Here is a 14,013-nt window from a genome sequence, read left to right on the forward strand (position 1 = left end):
TTCTTCAGACTGCAATGATAGCTCAGTGTAGAGAATATCAATCTTTTCACCAAATATCTGTATAACATGCTGTCATGACATGGTAAAAAAAAACAACAACATATTTTTAAATAAAAGTCACATACTGTACCTTTAATGTTGAAGATCACTTTTTATTTGGAAGATTCATAGGTACCCAAGGCTTAACTTTGCAGCTGATGTACTGAATTGTTGCTTAAATATTTATGACAGAACATTTTTTCCTCATGACACCATGTATTTTAAGAAGAAACCAGGTGCAGAGAAATGTCTTTGCAACTTAATGCTGCTATTGGTGGAAGCCTGTTTCCACCACTCTGATAAAAAACCCCAACAATCTCTCGTTATATGATTTAACTATCATATTATTTTTTCTGTTATCAGAGTGGCAGAAATGGGCTTCCCTAGCCACCCCTGTACTTCCTGATGGTGTTTTCAGGGTCGCAAACTCCCCCATGTCCTTCAAATGTAGCAATGGTCATTACAGCCAAACACATTGTTTACTTTGATCAGATCACATGACCTACATTCAGAATATGAGACCTTTTTAGTAATCATTTTATGTTTCCTTTTGTCTCTCTGAGTGACCTATCATGCCATGTTAGTAAAGGAACTCAGATAATAATACACTCTTACTTGATTTAGCCAGCATCTTCACTTTTTAGGGGATTGTGGTGCATATTTAGAACAAAACTTGTTCCTCTGTGGGACAGAGACTCCATCTTATTCCTGAATAATATGACATTTGGATTCATGCTTATTATGCCGAAATCTTAGGAAGTGTTTGAATACGTGAACATGGGACCTTCCCGCATCAGGAAGTTGTTCCCAAGAGTATACCAAACATGTGAAGGTCCACAGCTCTTATCTTGTTACTTGGATAACATATGTGGCTTTTTTTTTTCTTAAAAAAAAATAAACGTAAAGCAGTCCATTAGAAAAACAGTATGTGATGAATTTTTGACTGTACAATTAGTTAAAGAAATGGTAAGCCTTGTATAGGTGGAGCCACATGATGGCAGTAGGGTACTTTCTGAGCATGTTGACTAAATGTGGGATCTTGTATATATTAAAATGTGGGGGATTACCATTGGGCTGTGGACATTCGCTCAAATAATACATACCCCAACATCATTAATGTTAATGTAATCCAGCACTATATTAAGATGATATTTATTTTTATACATTCATGGTTGGGATGCCAACAGAAAAGTAAACGCCAACACCCAAATGGGTCTAAAAGGCCTGGCTTAAGTTGTGTGTGTTTGCCTAAATAATTTGTAATTGCTTGGGAATCTCATAGGATTAAACAACACCAAAACACTTTATGCACTTAAATCATAGGTTTAAATGTATGCTTAATGGTCCGAAGGGAAATAGATAACATGCAAAACTACAATTGCTGATAGGTTTCTGTTATTTGCACCATTAAATGAAAGACTTAGAGAAATATTTTTTGAATGAAAACACTTTTCCAGTGTAGATCTCTAGTCTCCTGATGCAAATTACCCGAGCTTTGCATTCATTCAAAGAGCATCCATGAAAGGTGTGTGAATTTACAACTCTGACTTTCATGGTGGGTGTGGAAGTGATTAACAAGGGGACAGAGGCCAGGAGGCTGATTAGAGAGCACACAGATATATGGTGCTTTGGAGGGCAGTTAGACACATGTGATTGAATGTAGAGCATGGTGAAGGCAGCAAGTGTCACAGGCCCAGGTGGTATTCATTGTCACGGTGACTTAAGGCGCTGTCGCTGTGGAGATGATGATGAAAGACTGCAGTCTGGTGGACGGAGCGTGACCAACAGCATTCAGCCCACTATGCCCTGAGGAGAACGCTGATTATGTCCAGACTGGGTCACAATAATAACGCAAAGACTTTAAGATGGCAGCCAAGATTGCTGAGCAGTTTCAGAGCTCCGCCTACCACTCCCATCTGTCATTCTTATAAACTCTCAATCTCTCAGGAGTAAAAACGGCGAGATCCAAGCACAAGTAAAGTTCTCATCTGACTGTAAGAATATTTGTATGATTGCCCTGACGGAGACTTGGTTGACAGCTGATGATCAGAGCCAGAATTGTGAGACTGATAGATATTTCCTACCAATTTGACTTAATTGAGATGGACAGCTTGCTGTTAAATCACAAGGAGTGGGTGTGGGGTTGTCTGGCAACTCACAATAATATACCAATGTCAGCTCAAGGAAGTCTTGCAGCTGACATGAACTCTGTTGTATTTCTGTTGGTCTCTTTTTTTCCCTTGAAAGAAATTCCACAGATATTCACAACTGTGGTGTACATTCATGCCAGGGTAAATATGGTAAACACGACAGCTGCTCTTACAGATCTTGTACAGAACTTGTAAACCATTCTTCTACATTTATAATAGGACATTTTATTTCTTGTTGCCCAAAGAAGTCCCCGACTCTTTTATCAGTATGTTAAACAAAACATGGACAAATGCTATGGCACTATTAGAGAATCACATATAATAGAACCATGGTTTTTTTTGGAATATAAATGTGGTCTTCTTGCTCTGGACTACCAGAGAAAAAAAACTGCGCCATGAAATTGCTGTGTGGACAGAAGAAGCTATCAAAGTATTCATTAGTAGTTTCTACAGCACAATGTGTATTTTATGTGTAGATTTTGTGGTCTCTGTTGTATATGAATTACCACTAAAGGACAATAAAGTACTTCAATTTAATTAAATTTAACATGAGCTTTTAGCACTTAAAGCACACGTGTCTAGAAATAATGCAAGCAAGCATGTGAATGGCATAACAATGATGTCTACCTTCAATTCTGAATGGGTCAGTACTGAGCAGTCAGGAAACCAGCAGCAACAGCAGCTTAGCACTGAGGTGGTGGTCCCACCGCTCCTTGTGCAGCAGCCCAGAGGAACCTTTAACACTTTGGTCGCACTCAGTCCAAACTGCCTTTATAAAGGCTACTCAGAGGTGTCTGTGTGTGCCTAAATGTGCAAGAGCGCATCTGGATCCTGTTATGTATTTCAGGAGAGCACCACAGTAGCTACACTTTTAAAATTTTCCTTCGTTTTACAGTGTTGGTAAGTCCAAACACGTCATCCAGTTTGTCGAAGTTTGTCAGCACAAACTTGCTAAATAAATAATAGAAACATTTGCTTAAAATTGCTGAGATGAGAAATAGATCAACCATGTTATTATTTCTGACCTCTATTCCTGCCAGAGTACCTTATAAAAGCATTCATAACCCTTGAACATTTTCACATTTTCTCACATTACAAATATATTTTATGCGGCTTTTATGTGATAGGCCACTAAACTTAGTTGTGTATAAAATGATACTTGTAGAAAAGGTTTGCCAAATGAAAATCTGTAGAGTGGGGTGCATTTGCATTCTGACCCTTTACTCTGATAAAGGGACATCTGTCTCCAGGAGTAATCTAATTCCTAAAGAGTTACTTTTGTGGAATTTAATCTTGTGTGAAGAACTCAGACGTTTGTTAGAGAACATTAGTGAAAAAACAGCATCATGAAGACCAAAGAACAGATCACGGGCTGTTGTCAAGACTAAAGGCTCACATAATCGTGATCAGTCCACCGTCTAAAAATGGAAAGCATATGGAATAAACAGTACAATTACAATAGGCCTTCGCAGCGCTTTGCTGCTTGGGCCTAATAACTGCAAACCTACCATGACATGGCCATCCAAGGCTTGACCTGGAGATCACAAATCAGAGCAGCAGTAAGGAGGCCAGAGGGAGCCACAAATATCCTTAGCTTAGATGAGAGAATAGGTCAATAGGACAATTATGTGTCCAACTCTGACCTTTATTAAAAATGACCAAAATAAAGCCTTTGTTGAAAAAAAAACATAAGAAGTACAATTTTCTTGCAGCATTATGCTGTGGGGATACTTTCTGCTGCAGGCTACTCAGAGAAAATGAATAGAGCTAAATATAATTATAGAAGAAAAGATGTTAGAGGCATGAATGACTTGAGATGGAGGTTCATCTTCCAGACAGAACTATTATGGTTGTAGATGAAAGCATGTTCATGTGTTTCAATGACACCATCAAAGTTCTGTCTTGATCTGTGACAGGTTTTTATAAGTGGATGTCTATAGATGGTTATTACCATTCTGATAGACTTTGAGTGAAGAAGAATGGGGGGAAAAATTTCTTCCACTTTATAGCTAAGCACTGGCCTGTTATATAAAATCCTAAAAATATGTTTAAATTTGTGGTTAATGTGTCAAAACATAAAAAAAAACTGTGAGTATGAATACTTTAGTTTCATTGCATAAACTTGATGGAAATGGCAAATTAAGCTTCTTTAAAATCAATCATCAGATGAGGTTCACTCCATGACTCCATGCTTGTGTGTGGATGTCTGTGTGTGTTTTTGAGGATTAGACCCAGTTCTCCATATGCAATAAAAAAACCACCTTACATATTTAATATAAACTGGATTAGCTGGTATTAGTTGGATTTTATTGTTCACACTGGCAATTAAATTGGCTCAGTATGCTAACTTGGCATGCCTACCCAATGTTCACTCAACTGACTGTGACATATGTTTCCTATTGCATTTTCCTATTTTAAATCTAATTTTAAACATAAGACATCATGCTGTATGGATTGTTTCATGTCACATTTCACCTTGGATTTAAAAGTAGTTGCAATTTAACTTTCCTGTAATGTGTACAAATCAGTAGGCGTCCTGTTTAACAGAGCAAGACAGAATGCTCTGTTAAACAGAAGGAATGCAGAAATGTATGTCTGAAAAATAAAACTTTGAGTCAGTCAGCAAATGGAGAATGTTTTTTTTAAGTTAATACATCAGATAGGTGAAATTATTTCTGCAGTTAATGGCTCAAAATATGGCAATAACTAAAAATATTCATACCGCCTCAGTTTTTTCATATTTTGCCATATTACAACCACAAACTTCGATATAATTAATCTGGATTTTATGAGCCAGACTGACACAGTGCAATGCTTTCTTGTGAAGAGGAAGGAAAATGCATGGTTTTCACAAATTTTACAAAGACATTGGAAAGCGGCGGCTTACATTAATATTCAACCTACAACTCAATACTTTGTGAAATACATTGTTGGTGCAAGTCTTATGAAGTGTCTCAAAGAATCATTTTGCTTTTTCTTCTTTGTAAAATAACTGTAGCTCAGTCAGATTGAATGTACGACGTGTGCAAACAGGAATTTCTCTAATTGGTTCAAGGTCAGGGTGCATTGGACTTCTAATGGCGTTCTCTTAGCAAAGTTTCCTTCTTCCCACTCTTCCATTAAGCCCAGACCAGTCAGTTCAGGTAGGTGGTCGTCTTGCATTCAGCAATGCTGCTGTTTTCTCTAATGTTCTCTATAGCAAACCCCTGCAGCCTTAACACAACAACTGGATTTAGTTGGAATTGAAGTCAAATGGTTGCCCTTAGTATTTCAGTTTATCAGGCCAAACTGAGCTAAACCAAAATGCACACCACATTATATATGTATACTATAACTATTAGAAATACCGTATATTTCACATCGACATCACAATTATACAGAAATTTGTTCTGAATTATCACAATAAAGTTTATGTAGTAATTTGTAATGAGAAAAAGTTCAACAATACTGTTGCAGCACAGTGTGGGAGTCAAAATCTACCAGATTTTTACACTGCTGTTTATACAGTCACTTTCCTCTTTAAATTATGAAACAGACTTCCTTTAACTCCACTCTAGGGTGCACAAACCAGTGGGAGTCTGTTTAATTGGATGAGGTAGGACAAATTAGAAAAACATTTAGAGCTGACGTCTAAAACTCAAAGTTTGTGCCAGCTAGCTGATTCGGAAAGCTTCTCGTGCCAGTAGATGTTATTTGTTAAATCATTTGGGCATTTAATGAGTCAAAACATTCCATGAATGCCATTTATGAATGGAGAACACACACAGTTACCTTCACAACATAACAGCTTTCCACATGTTTCAATTTGTGACATGGCACAGATTCTGGTTGCACTTAGTGGGGGCCCTTACAAACAGGATTTCAGAAAATCACTTTTAGAACCCATTCCAAAGGCTTTGCCATTATTTTTTATGAAAACATTCCAAGCAGAGATGCATGCAAATGCAAAGTAAAAATAAAAATGTAGAAAATTATTACAAGAATGTTGTGTCTGTGTTTTCTGTGTGTAAATGTTGCAGGTGGAGCATGCTCACTGCTGAGCATCTAAACGCATGAACACATAATTTCAGACTAATTAGTTTTAATTAGGAATTGGGAACAACCATAGATTATTTATGGTGTTTATTTGGGATTCGCTTTGGATCATCTTAAGAGGTGATTAGAAACAATAAACTTCAGTATGTTGAGGTATTGAAATGGGAAAAGAGGAAGGAAGGTCAAAAAGTGACAAAAGAGGTGTTTAACTTGAGCTGGATGTTTGCAAAGACACACGCAGAGAGTGTGAGAGTTGCACTGCTGTGCTGGGAGACACTGACCCGCTGCCTTTTTAAAGAAGCCTTTTCATAACTTCTGCTCTGTCCAACTGGTTTTAACGTCTCTCTATCATTCTCTCTCTCTGTGTTTGAGCTGTCTGTCTATCTCACATTTCCACAGGCCCTTTAGGTAAGGTGAGTCTCTGGGGGATGTGTGTTTCTCTGGAGGTAAAAGGTAAAAAGCAGCTGGAGGTGCTTATGCAGCACAGGAGCACTAGGAAGGATTATCATTAATTCCACACATAATAAGACACTTGACTTTGAAGACTAATACTCATGCATGCACATATACAGGAGGGTGAAGGTGCACTGTGAAGGGGGCCAGAGGCTCATTTTAAGTGGAGTTGTCGAGGGCCAGACCTTGCCCCAGGGATAAAGGTTGGAGGAAGGAGCAAAAGGAAATGGTCCAAGTAAAAACATATGCAAGACTCACTGTCCTCTTTTATTTTGCAAATAATTGTAGGATTAAGGAGAAAAAAACCCACTACTGTCAAGCTTACTTGTCTGGATTTTTCTGTCTGCCTTTTCACCTGCTTGAAATGCATGACCACAATTTTGTCTGACAACCTGCGCCAGTCTGATTTGAATTTGTATTTAGCTCTGACCTAAAGGTGAAGAAACGCATGTTTGTCACTTATATTTTTAAGACGTAATGCTAGACAAAGTAAGCAGTTTTGTTTGCTGATGTTTATTTTACTCATTTATTATTTTAACTGAAGAGGAGTTCAGTTTATCGATGCACAAACAAATCTTCTGGTGATCAGAATACATAGATTTTCACTTTAATTGGACCTGACTGGTGACCAGCTAGCTGGAAATCCAATCAATTCTAAACAGCCAATTCCAGATTGAATTTCCGCATTGACCAGATTACAGTACAATCACTCAGAAGTCATCAAGCAAATGTGCAGGATGATGGGATTAGCAACCTTGTTTTTCAGAGTATAGGCACATAAGATAATATACATGGCTTAGTTATGCCATCCCAAAGTTTATTTACATTCTTTTGACAATTTGAATGTATTCTTGGATTTCTATGGTAAAAAATGTAACTTCTCTTGATATTTATCTAGTTATTTATTCGTTCATGTAATTGTTTTAACCAGGAGATTAAGAGTCTCTTTTTCAAGGGAGATCTGACAAGATCCTGAAAATTGCTGATGTTTTAAAGCATTAAACCTGACTCCTTCTTAACTCTGACATACAAAACTAGATACCACAGATTCCACCATATAATTTTTTGTGTAATAGAAAGCATCAGCTGGTCACGGTTTGTATAAGTGTATCATGAAAAATACAGGGACAAAACAAAGCACTAAGCTCTCCAGTGTCACTGGCTTTGTACCAATTGTTATTGTGAAAAGATGTTAAGACTAGAACACCACCTCCGCTCTATAATTCCAATATTTTCTGACAGCTGTCATATTTACATTCACAGGAAAATGTAATTTTCATCTGATAATGCCAGTGCTCGCAGACTTCTCATAAATCCAGACAGCTGTCTTTTGATTTAACAGCATGTGTCTGGGGTTTATAATGCATTTACAGGCCTTCAGTGGGGCTTACAGCAAACAAGTGAATAGCAGTGAAATTCTGCCTCTCTATCTACCAGCTTGTAAGCATACCATCGTGCTTTTTGTTTGTTAGAGCAGGTAAAGCTCATTAGAAACCACAATAAATCATCCCTCTTGTTGTGTCAACATAAAGGAGACCTGACCTTTTAGGTATATACTTGGAAAATAGATGAAATTATTATGAAAAACATACATTATGCTATTTATCACTGAAATGCTGAAAAATACAGAGCATTCATGATGCAGTCAGTAGTTTCAGTTCATTATATCACATCACTTCATGGGTTAACTTAATGTTGGAGCTTAGGTGAAAACATTTTTGTTTAGCTCAATTTAAGCCACAGTATGTGAGACCAATGAGACACATTGGGCATAAAGCTTTAGAAGTCAGATCAGAGATAAAGTTGGGGAGAAGTTTAAAACAAGGTTAGTTTATGAAACAATATCACAACATTCCACAGTTTTTATATCTCATGTATCACTGTTCAGTCAGTCATTTGAAAATGGAACTAGTGGGACAGCTGCAAACCTACCTAGACATGATGTCAGCTATGACAAACTGAGCAAGGAGAGCATTAATTAGAAGTTATCCAGGGTAACTTTGAAGGAGTTGTATAGAACCACAGCTCAGGTGGGACAATCTGCTGATACAACAACTATTAGAAGAAAGATGTGAAAAAATGAGAGTCAGTAAACTGACTTTGCACCCAAACACACCATCCCCTTATGATTCAGAATTGCTTATTCAGGGGGGCTGAATATAAAATGCACGCCGCTCTTTTTGTGATTTGTTTTGTTGCTACATCAAAATTGTAGTTAATCCATCGCACAATGTCTGAATGTATGCCTAAAAAAATTCTGAAGTTCAGTGAGTGCAAATAATTTTTTTGGAACTGCATAAATGTGAGAAAAATTATCACATTAAAATATTTTTTTTTCTAAAAGTGCAAATTCACCTGAATTACAAAGTGTCCATTTATATCTCAAGTAATTAAAAAAAAAATGTCATTGTTTGGAAAAGGATCTTCACATTTACACACCATTTATTTTTCTGCACTGTAATTCAATATCTCTACCCAATCATTCTACTTTCTACCACATACATTAGTATGGACCTTGAACCTACTTACTTTCTCTTTCTCTCTGTCTCTGGAAGAGAACAAAGTTTATAAGGCTAGGCAGGCCTAATCTAACCCACATGTCAATAGTGCAGTGCCATTCTTTCCTCTGCAGTAATGACTCTTAAACTCTTAGTAGTGTGCATGTGTGTGTGTTTCTGTGGGAACACCAGGCCTGGCAGAAGAAACTCCATCTCAGTCTGGGCCAACAATGAGACACAGCAGGGAGGAAACGGAGGAAAGTGCAGTTTCTTGCTTAAAATCAGTGATGATTTACACTCACCCACTTTTATACAGACGTACAAACCGAAGCCCATCCATGCACAGATGTTTCAGCTAATTGATTGCAATCGGTTGCACTCCAGACTCTTTGCTCAAGATTGGCTCTAAGTGTGTGGTGTGTTTTCTGGCTGCCTTTAACAGACCACACAGCAGTGCCTCCCCCAGTTCCCCAACAATGCAAATAACATTTCATCAAGAATTCAGCCGCATGGAACTGCAGTGAGTTGTTTCAAGAGGTCACAGATTTGTTTTTTAGTGCAATGCTTTTTGTCGTCTGCCAAGCAATGCAGAGAACGTGCATGTGTCTTGGAGAAAAACATTGCACAATACGAATGGGAAATGTCTGTCAATGAGAGTGAATGACAGTTTCGACTGATGGACTACATGTGTAGGGGAGGAGCTAGCATGGCCTTGTCTTTTCACTCATTCACGTTTACTAGCAAAAGATCTAGGAAAGAGCACAGGAGGCTAAGATGGGGTATCTTTTTGTACTTGTGTGATTTATTGAGGCTTTTCTTTTAGTTTGACCAGAGGAAGTGAGAAAAAGGAGGGGATGTCTGGAGAGATTAGTTTTGCCCTTTATGGGTCACACATATACATGTATGAATTGCAAGTATGTGTGCGTGTTTGTGTGTGTGTAACAAGTGCTATATGTGTTCATACAGCTGTTGAGGAGACATCCTTTGTAGGGCTTGGCAACTCAGCAAGGGTCCACATTCCCTTTTGACTCTGAGGCATATTTGCAGTGAATATAAATGTTTAAAAGCGTGTGCATGAGTTTCTGCTGACAAGTTTTAATATTCGTCAGTCCATCCTGTCACCACCTCGTTACTCTTGGGTTGGCTGTCGTGAAAAAGAGAACAGTTAAAGTTCACGATTTACATACAGCATTAAAAAAGACCCTACCCTTTTTCATACACTGTCTGAGATTAAATCAGATCAAACCTTTCCAGTTTTAGGCCATTAGGATCTCCAAAATTATCAACATTTGCTAAATGCCATTACTCTTTTATAAAACAAAAGTTTACATACACTAAGATGAAAATACCTTTAAACAGCTTAGGGCAGCGTCTGAAACACATTCCCTTAAGTGATATAATGTAAAAAATCTAAGAAATCAGCTAAGCTATTAGGAAAAAATATGACTCCATGTCTGGTTCATTCATCTTTTCAAACAATTTGACTAACTGCTTAATTTTTTTTTCTTGGTATCAAAACAACAATGACATTAATGGACGATCAAGTCACACTTAAATAGTAGGGAAATAGTTGTTTTAGGTTGATAAAGGTTATAATTCATATGAGTCATTGGAGGAAATGGTTGCCAGAGACAAATAAGGCTCCTATACAAGTTTGGTCAGGTTGTTTGTATGGATAAACAGAGGGAGCGAGAAAGTGCATGTTTTTAAAATATAAAATGTTAAATTTACATCCTGCGTGAAAAAGGTTAAGATTTCAGCTAATCAAATATGTTTTCACTTTTCACCACCTACAGTGTAACCTACCAATATCAGCTGCATAAAGCAGAGGAGGGACATTTGTTTGTGTGTCGAGGTGTCTGTGCATGTGTGTGCGTGTGTGTGTGTGCATAAATTCGTGAGCATGCAGACCTTGCTGATTACAGTGACTTTCCTGTGTCCTTTACTGTCTTTTCATGGAGTGCTGAATGAGTGAGAGGAGAATCAGGGGTATGTGGGGTCTGCCAGTGACATACAGACTGAATCAGACGCGACCAAATCTAATTGGTCGATTCTTCTTACTTGGAATTTAAATTCTGGAAACAGTTTGGTTTAAACTATATTTGATTCTCTTAATTTAAATAATTGAAAACACATAAATGTAAGTTTATATTATTTGAGCAACAAGAAATCACATAAAATGTAAAACTACAGTACCCTGCTTAGGTGATACCTATTATTGAAAAGCCTATTTAAGCCCTTTTAATTAAGAATTTTATTAAAGTGAAACACATTACAGAGAACAAATTTGCAGAGATATATGTTTGAAAACCTTTATTTTTGTGAATTATTATGATTTTCCACTAACAACTAATGCAAGAATTGCATTAGAATATTACATCAGACTTATAAGAAATATTTTTTTAATACCTAATGTTTAATAGCTGCTTAAAGGTTGTTGTTTTCAAAATGTAATTTTAATCTAACAAACAAACCTCTTCAGAATGTATAATCCAACTTATTTAATATGACTATTTTAATTGATCTCACATGTAAAGTTATGCACTGATGGAAGGACGAAATTGTCATTCATGGTTTTTAGTTCACAGAGTCTATGTTTTGAAAATGTGTAAATATGGCTTACAGCAATTTAAATCAACGAAAAATGACAGTTTGAAAAGTGGGTCACAAGCAAAAAAAAAAAACCTCAAGATCTGCTGCTCCAGTTGGCTTTCATTTGACACCTGAGGAATACTGTTACCTGGATGAGTGAAAATTTTCACCAAAATGCTAATCTGTGCCAGCACATACCACTTTGTACTGCTATCAGGATCAGTTAATCCCACTCAGGCTGATAGGTTGCAATGTAGCATGAAAAAGGAGTAGAGACCAGTAGTCTGCAAGATGCAAAATAGCCAGTAGCGCCAATTTCATTATTATGAAAGCACTAAATTGGCAAATATAATTTTTCCCAAGATAACTGAACTTCATTGTATAACCGTCTCTTATAAATTCTCCTGATTTCCTCTCAGCCCAACTCTGAGCCAAAGTTAAAAGAATTTGAGATGAAGCATCTCAGTTAAACAAGAAGCAATCACGGAGGAAGCTCAAAATGTTCTGATTGTGGGATTGATAGTGTTTGGATGGCTGATTCAAACACATGTTTCCACTAATGTCCGTCTGGAACTTCTCCTAAAATTATCTGCATATTTTGGACACAAGTTAGGAAATAGGAGAGGTTTGGTTACCAAAAGAATGAAAGGTAAGATAGAGTAACTCCAAGTTCTTCTTTGTACTATGTAATGATATTTGGTCTACAACCTGGAGTATTTACATGGAATATTCCCTGTTGAAATCCTGCTCAGTGCATGCATGTATGTATGTTTATGCAGATGACCGTGATGTGCACACTTTTGCGTAATTCAGCGTTTAAGGGCGGTGAGGTTATTGATTTGGAAGCGGGAATGCATGTTGAAATTCAAGGTGGGCTTCCCGTCTTCTCCGTTACCCTTGGCTGACTGAGCTCCCTGTAGACCTGCATGCACTCTGCACACCCTGTGTTCTCTAATTCATTAGTTTCACTCTCACACAGCTATCGAACACCATCATCTGACATGGATGTAACTCTTGAAGCAAGTTTACCGTTTCAACTTTGGTAGGGGAAACGCAAAAAGCAGCATACCAAATGCTGTACAGATGCCAAAAGTGTAACTTTCCTGCACTTATTCTCTTGCTTGAGCTGCAATCTCTTCCTCTGGCTGCTTTACTTTGAAGCATGCCTGGAATACTATATATTCTTTAATGCAAAAATTCTTAACCTGACCTGCATCAGCAACATGGCAGTGGCTCTGTCTGCATTTTCTTCCTACTTCTTTATCCCTTCCAAATGTAGTTTTGTGTGTTCACAATATTCAGCATTTTGGGTACACAAAAAAATTCTATTTATAATCTAAAATTCCTGCAGGAGTAAGGGCTCCGTCTGATACTAATGCTGAATGCATCATGTGGGAAAAGTTCATGTTTTGTAGCAGCGGATTTGCCCAGAATTACAAAGACAAGTAAACAAAATCTAATTAGTTTGAAGGTTCTTATTTAATTGTTTTTTTTTTCTCCTGATGAAAGCTATCGATCAACCCAGAATACAAAGGTCTGATATTAGTTGGACCCAAATGTTTGATGAAGTGAAAGTATAAAAAAACAGCAAAAGACAAATGCAAACAGCTTAAACCTGCCCAAATGTAACATCGTTTTAAATGAGATTTAGGTTCAGGGACAGAGATAGTCAAAGTAAAATGTTGATGTTCTCTCCCATTATTCATTTCAGGATGATTTGGACATATGTTTTAAATAGTTGTCCAGCTGAAAGATCATATGAATCCTTTTCAGTTTCCTCATATGTAGGACATTTAAACATGCCCACAGCATCACTTCCTCTACTTCGGTAAAAACCTTATTTTAGATATTATCTTCTTATCCACAGGCTTTGGTAAAATTCTTACCAAAGCCTGTGGATACAGTGAAATTCACAGAAGCTTCCTCAACAATTTTAGATATAACTCTTTATCTCTCCTGCCAATTTAGTATTTATTTTGTCTGCGGTTTATTGTTCAAAGTTACTGAATGAAGTCAATTATGCAACATAGGGAATGCTCCATTATCCCTCCTCTTGCAGAGCAAATCTGCACCTACAGAGTAAAGGCAACCAGACCCTCCACACTGACTACCTGAGTTACGAGGACAGGACTCATGTAACAAAAAGTACTAGTGGTGTTTAACAAACTTCACATGTTTGTGACGGCATGGTCTTATTTTCTGGAAAGCCTCTAAAATGACTGGTTGGCATGGAGATATTATCTATT

This window comes from Gambusia affinis, linkage group LG04 (assembly GCF_019740435.1).
Source record: "Gambusia affinis linkage group LG04, SWU_Gaff_1.0, whole genome shotgun sequence".
Classification (NCBI taxonomy): domain Eukaryota; kingdom Metazoa; phylum Chordata; class Actinopteri; order Cyprinodontiformes; family Poeciliidae; genus Gambusia; species Gambusia affinis.